Here is a 7,496-nt window from a genome sequence, read left to right as displayed (position 1 = left end):
GAGTCTTTTCTTCTCTGGAAGATCAGCTTCCTCCTTGTCTCTTTTTGTGGTCCTCCTGGAGGCTGCTCTCGTCTGACTCCACACCTCATGTGGGCCCGAGCCTTCCTAGCTCGTCACCCACACCAGCATTCAGTTTGAAGCCCTAAATTATTCTACTCAGCAATTCAAGGGGCTCCCTGCTTCAGCCCTGGCTTGCGTCTCTGGATTCACGCCTCAGCTAAGAATTTACTTTCTGTTTCCCTAGCTAAACTACTGTTTAAAAGAAAAAAAATTAACCAAGTACTTTTAGGCATTTTGTAGTGGGAGTCTAGCTGCATTATTGCTAGAAAAATAAATTAAAGCTACTGTTACATTTATATATCATTTATTTACATTTATATATCATTTATACAGTCACCTTCCAAATTTTTTTATTAAGTCTGATAACATTTTTTGTACTAGAGCCTCTTGTGTTTTCTAGGTGTTCAGTCTTACAATATGCCCTCTCGTTTTGTACTTGCTGGAACCCCTGGGTATATCTGGGCAATAACGGCGATAATCCCTTTTTAATGAAGTCAACTGAATGATTTTCTCTTTAGAATATTTGCCTTTTTTGAGAAAGGGCCTTTGTAAAATTTAAGAAGTTTCCTTGTATTTACATTTTACTTAGAGCTTTTAAGTTAGAAAATGGCTGCTGAAGTACGCCAATGCCTGCTCAGAATTTATCGGTGTGAGGCGCTAGCGCACTTGTAGCCACGCGGCACCTGTTCGAACTTCGGTAATTTCCCCTGGACTGGGCTGAAGCTGAGGATAGAGAGCGAGAGCGGCGCTGAAGACATGGTTTTCAGGCTGTACTCAAATGATAAAGAGCCCTGTGCTCCTGGCTGAGGAGTCTGAAGAGTGTCCTGAGGGCAGTGGGAAGCCTTTGTGAATAGATCAAATTGGAATTTTGAAAAAAAAACATCACTCCACGACAGTAAACAGAAAGGATGGCTGGGACCAGCTGGAGTCAGGGAGACCACATGGAATGGGTGCCGTCATGTAGACTAGGGGGAGGAGAGAAACACACATATTCACTTATTATTTATTTCAGCTGTATTGATGCACACTTCATCCCAGACATTATGTCAGGTCCTTTACCCAGAGGATAGGTGTTTCTTCCTGCTCCTTGCGGATATGTGTGGTAGAAGAAGTTTGTCGTAAAAATTAGAGGGAACAAATCACATTAATAGTAATAAACAAAAGGCCCCCAATTCCCAGTCAGGGCACATGCCTGGGTTGCAGCCCAGTTCTCAGCAGGGGACTCACCAGAGGCAACCATACATTGATATTTCTCTCCTTCCCTTCCCCTCTAAAGATAAATAAACAAAATGTTTTTTAAAAAGGTCCCTACCAGGGGTCTGGGAATGGACCCCTCTGGAGCAATCTTTGGTTTTCCAGCCTCTCCAGGTTCCTTCAGGCATCAACGGGGAGTTCGTAGACGGTTCAGCCAGCACGTTTGGCTTCCTGTGCAGCATCCATTCTTTTTCCTGCTTCCTTACTGACCCTAAACGGTGTTTACGAATCCACCCTACTCTATACAGCTGTGTGCTTCAGGCAAGTGTGGCTCCAGCCCCGTCCCAGAGGTAGGGCCTGATGAGAGTCAGTCAGTCATGGTGGTCCCATCCCCCTGGTCAGTGGCTGGCTTCATTGTGTACTTAATTGTGTACATGGGCTATAAATGTGGCCGGGGATGACGGACTACCTGCTGGGGGCTGTCAGCAAAGATTTCCTTACTGCTAAGGGGACACCCTGGAAGAGATATACTCATTCTCTTCTGCACATTGTTACACCTGGATGCTGTATCTGAAACTGCTCTAGCCAAGTTGCAACCTTAAGAGGAAAAAAGCTAAACTAAGGGCACAGACTGAAAACATGGGAAGAACCTGACTCCTCCATGATGTTCCCAAGCCACAGTTAGCTAGCCTTGGGTATTGCTGCCTCCAGTTTCAGTGACACATGAGAGAATATGCTTTGTTATTGTTCAGGCCAAGTTGAGTTGGGCTCTTTTGTTACTTGCTGCCAGACACGTGCCCAGGCATGTGCCCTGGCCAGGAATCGAACCGTGATCCTCTGGTTCACAGGCCCGTGCTCAATCCACTAAGCTATGCCAGCCAGGGCAAAGACAGCTTCCTTAATAAAACCCATCTGGAAACTCCATGGGTTAGCCTAGGTAGAAGCACAAAAACTGGGCAGCAAGCCTCTGGACTGTGTTTTCCCTTCTCCTTGGGGCCCTTTTCACTCTGTCTCCATGCTGAAGGCCCAAGCGTGCACGGGTCCTCTCATGGCTGTGACCTAAAGCCGCACACACCACTCCTTAGCTTCAGTAGCCTGGATGAACTGGGATGGAACCTTCTTAAACACTTACGCAAATACTCAGGGATCAAAGCTCCCAACAATTTTAAGAAGTTGTGTTAATAATAACATGGTGCCAGCTTCATCAGTATCATCTTCATCATTTTTTTCTTCAGGAGTAGGAGCTATTTTATCATCATTTGTTTTATGAGTGAGGAAACCACCACACAGATAGGTTAAGTCATTGGTTTTAAGCCATTAAGGCTGATAAGGTAGCAAAGCCAGAATTCACACCTAGGCGGTCTGGTTCAGGGTCAATGTTTGTACCATTATGTGATATTACCCCTCAGTCCTGACTGTATTAAAACACACTCACATTTTACACTAAATATATTTTTCCTGTTAAGACTCTGGGGAGCATTTTGCTTTTTACAATCGCCTACAACGAACTCAATTGACTCTATGATTGGCTCTGATTTCTCGAAATTCATCATGAATGTTAGGAAATTCTGGGAAGTGTCTAAGCTCAGACTCGAAGTGCCCTTTAAACCAAATCCGTCTCTGGTTTAAAGGAAGGCTCCTGGTTGTGAATCAGGAAAGGGAGTTATGACCAGAGCTTGAGACAGATGAATAGAGCCTGGAAAACCCTTTGTCTAAATGGGATAAACAAATAAGGAGACAGGTTTACCACAATTTAAACTGCTTGAAAAGTAAGGAAGAGGCAGGGAGAAGGCTCTGAAAAGGAAATGGCATTGAAGTGTAGGCAGAGGGCAGAAGAGATTCAAGGCGGACAAGAGGAACTCCTTCAGAAAAAAGGGCACTGAAAGGAGAAGACCCACGTTGTACACGGACAAGAAGAGGTCTGTGTGGTGCCAGCAGCAGAAGCCATGGCCTCTTCAGTTCACAGACCCGGTGGCCTCAGGACTTTCCCTGGACACAGTCAGTCCCCACCCTACTCCTTCTAGTGTCCACACAGGAAGTTCTTTCTTTCTTGAGGAAAGAGAACAGACCTTAACACCTCTGCCTGATACACGTTAGATCTCCAGAATGTCTCATTTATATCTCTACAGCTGCAGAAAAACCTGTCTCCCCCCTCCTTGGTTTTTGATCCTGGTTAACAATATTCAACTGGGAAGCAGATTCTGGACACCCAGGGCCGCTGAAGCCCTAGAGCAGACCTGCAGGTGGTCCACAGAGTCCTCTAAGAGGTTGAGTCCCTTTAAGTCAGATATGAGGTCCCAGGCTGGGCTAGAAAGACAGACAATGTGCCCAGAGAATTCAGAGGTAGCTAGAAGGTTGGGTACTGCTGAGGGGAAATAACAGACATCATCCCTTGCCCCTTCTGGTTTGAATCCCACTCTCAGATCAAGTCATGAAGAGCACAGGGAACTGAAGGAGAGACTGGACTGAAGTAGAGACAAGGGGGGACTACCTGTGCCCAGAAAACAGGAGGAAATGGAATGGAAGGGAAACCCCACTTGTAGAGTGCCTACCATGTGCCTGGAGTTGAGCTGGTCCTTCCCAACCCTTATTTCACTGAAGTCTCAACAACAGACTAGATGCCTAGAAAATGGCATTAAGAATCAAGAACTACGCCTTTAATTAATTCACCACGTCCAAGTTGCCTTAGCAGAATGATTGCACACAGCTGTCTGAATGCAAATGCCATTCCCATCCTGACAACCTGTTTTTAGTGGACATTTCTTGGCTGCCTTGCACCTGAAACTCTTCCTTTGTTTGAGACATTTTTATTATCATTGTATTTATTTCACTTTACTGAGTTGTGATTGACATGTCCCACATTATTTTGATGGGGGACAGAACCCATCCTACCTGTAGACACTGAAAACACCAGGTGCTTGGTCTCCTGGTGTCCCTCCCAGCTAGGATGAGAGCACATGACCAAGATTCAGGTGGTCAGGATGCTGACCCTGGACTTGGATTTAGAGCGAGTGGTGAGAAGCAGCAGTTCCTAGGCCCAATGAATGCAGAGGGCCAGCAGCGACATCTAGTGTCTGATGGTGACAGCAGCATCATTGGCAACACATTTATCCCTGTGGATATGTTCCTGCCAAACCTAGCTCTATATAGCCTTCTTGAAATGTCTGTGTTCCTGCCAAACCTAGCTCTATATAGCCTTCTTGAAAATTCTGAGAGGTACTCAGTATATCCTGTAATCAATCTGTTCTCTCTTTAAATAATCACTTGGACAGAGTGCCTATGGCTTACAACTAAGAACTTTGACACAGACAGTGGCCAAAGTCCAGAACCAGAAAATGCAAGATAAGACACATTTGGATATTTAGATACACAGACCAAGCTCAAAGAACTTAAGCTGGGCGCTCCCCTGACTGTCCTGACCCCTTGTCCTGGGGACTGTGTTGTCCAGAGAGATGCAGGAGCCAGAAGCTCCATACATTCAGCACTTACAGGGGCTAGGAAGGTGGGGGTGGGTGACAGGGGGAAGGGATGGAGACTGAATGGGAAGAGGCACCAGAGGCAGACTTGGCAGAGGGAGTAAGAGAGAAATAATATGGGGTAGGACTCCCATCCCACCTCAGGTCTGGGATCCAATCTAGTTCTAGCCTCATCTATGCCAACTTCAACCCGACTGTGGCATCTTCCAGCCCCAAACTCTGCAGCCTCCTCACCCATCTCAGTTCCAACACAAGGTTCAGGAGACCCAGCTCAGCCTTCTGTTCACATGCAGCCATCCAAGCAGACTTGTTCCCTGCACACACTGAGCCCCACTGCCCTGAGTGGGTGCCTGCACCTTCTTGTTTCCTTACTCACCCTCATTTCAGAGCATCTCAACAAATGTACTCCCTGTGTCCCAAAACACAAACCCTGACCTTGTGATCTCATCCCCTTCCTGGGTCAAGTTTTTCTTCCACTTTTCTAGACTGAGTCTGGGCTTCAAGGTCAATGCCGACTCCCCATGGCTGGGTCTCTGGGTGAGCTGGCGAAGGAGAGGAATCTGGTGGGGAGGGGTGAGAGGTAGCTGTTAGACACTTAGAAGCCGAAGATCAGCTGGGCCACTCGCCAGAAGTCTCATGTTTTTGTGCACTTCAAATAGAGCCGTGTTTCCTCTAGGTGATGCCATCCATCCTTGCCTGTCCCCTCCCCCTCCTCTACAGAGGGAGTCCCCAGTGGATGTACCCAAGGAATGGCCAGGCTCAGTTCAGGGTTGCAGATCCCTGAGCCCCCCAGAACCTCCCACAGGGGCTCCCATGAGCAGTCTGAGTTCACAAATACAGGCACACTCTCAGATCCTGTGGTCCCCACAGCAAATTATGTACAGAGATTGCCCTTTCTTTTGACCTCTAAAGACCTGACCTGGCTCAGTATCTGCTTCTGGGGCTTTCTCCAGGGGGGCAAGCATTACCAGTTTGGTCCATCAGCAGCCCCTTCTTGTGACATTGACACAACCCATGGAGCAGCAGTCTCTAAGTCCACTCACTCAACGAGTCCTTTGTTCAGTGTTTCTCTCATTTAGTCATTTGTCACCTTAGAATGTGAAAGATCCAGAATCAATAATACAAGTTTCCATCTCCAGGAAAATGTGAGGTAAGGGAAAGAAGACAAAAATGGCTGATTGTACCCCACTGAGAAGTTCTCTGATGAGGGTTGGTTAGAAAGAGGGGGAGGCATCTAATGTAGATTGGGAGTTGATGGTCAGGCAACTTCATCAGTGAAGAAGACTTGGGGGAAATCTTAATTTTTAAAGATTTTATTTATTTATTTTTAGAGAGAGGGGAAGGGAAGGAGAAAGAGAGGGAGAGAAACATCAATGCGTGGTTGCCTCTCACAGGCCCCCACCTGGGGACCCGGCTTGCAACCCAGGCATGTCCACTGACTGGGATGGAACTGGCAACCCTTTGGTTTGTAGGCCCCCACTCAATCTACTGAGCTACACCAGCCAGGGCTGGGGAAAATCTTATCTAGCCGCATAAAGCATTATTTTACTATGAAAGCAAGTATCACAGCCCTGACCAGTGTGGTCCAGTTGGTTGGGCATCGTCCTGCAAAGCGAAAGGTCGGTGGTTCAATTGCCAGTCAGTACACAAGCCTGAGTTGTGGGTTTGATTCCCAGTCAGACTGTGTAGGAGAGGCAACCAATCAATGTTTTTCTCCCCCCTCCCCCTCCCACTCTCTCTAAAATAAATAAATAAAATCTTTGAAGAAAATATGTATCACAGATTATGAAGTCGTATGGAAAATTCCACATAATTTTTTGACGTAGAACAAAATATTTCCTACACATAAAAGGTCTATAACCTCAGACTGCCCTGCCCCTCTAACTGTGACTTGAGGCCTCTTTCCTCTGTGTTCAGCTTCCAATACTGGTGAATATTAGTGAATGCTATGTGAGTAGACATTTGGGGGAAGCATCATTCTCTGGGGGAACATTTAAATTCCTTAGTCTGGTCTTCAAGACCTCCCACGATGGGACTCTCTGCCCCAGAAGCTTCACTCTTCGTCATTCCACACACTCCCTGTTCTCCATACAACAGCTAGGTGCAGTTCCCCAAGCTGTAAGCAACATGCCAAGCTGGTTCATGCCTTTGTGATTTTTCCACAAGCTGCTCCCTTTGCCCAGAATGCCCCTGCCCACACATCTGTCTCGCAAACACCTACTCATCCCTCAAGACCCAGCCCTGAGGGCTCCTGTTCTGTGAAGCCATCCCAGCAGGCCTCAGCAGAATGAGCCCGTTCCTCCCATGCACCACTTTACGGTGTCTGCGTCCCTCTCCTTGTGCAGAGATTTTTTTCATTTCACTTTTTCTCTAATTCGACTATGAGAACTTGAATGGAAGAGGTTGCATCATTCCCCTCCGTACCCCTAGCTCTAAGCATTGCATCTGGCATGGTAAGTATTTATAAATATCTTCTATGAAGGAGCAAGTGAAGAAAACTTGCTTTGACTCCTATCTTCTCTTTTAGTTTTAGAGTCAAGATAGGGAGACCGGCATTTTCTTAGAAAATGCTAAGGAAACCACTCACCACATAGAAAAGAAATAACCATTTAACACTTTTTTGTAGCATTCACATCTTATAACTGGTGTAGTTCTACTGAGATCTCACCAAAACAATGAAGTTCTTTGACCTTGAGGCATTTAAACACAGCCAGGTGGCAAAAGCAAAGTGGTGCTGAAGGGTCTAGTGGGGTTCCTCCAAGTCAC

This window comes from Sturnira hondurensis, unplaced genomic scaffold, assembly GCF_014824575.4.
Source record: "Sturnira hondurensis isolate 20B ecotype Veracruz unplaced genomic scaffold, ASM1482457v3 Scaffold0022319, whole genome shotgun sequence".
NCBI lineage: Eukaryota > Metazoa > Chordata > Mammalia > Chiroptera > Phyllostomidae > Sturnira > Sturnira hondurensis.
The sequence above is the reverse complement of the archived record's forward strand: the minus strand, read 5'-3'. Positions refer to the sequence as shown.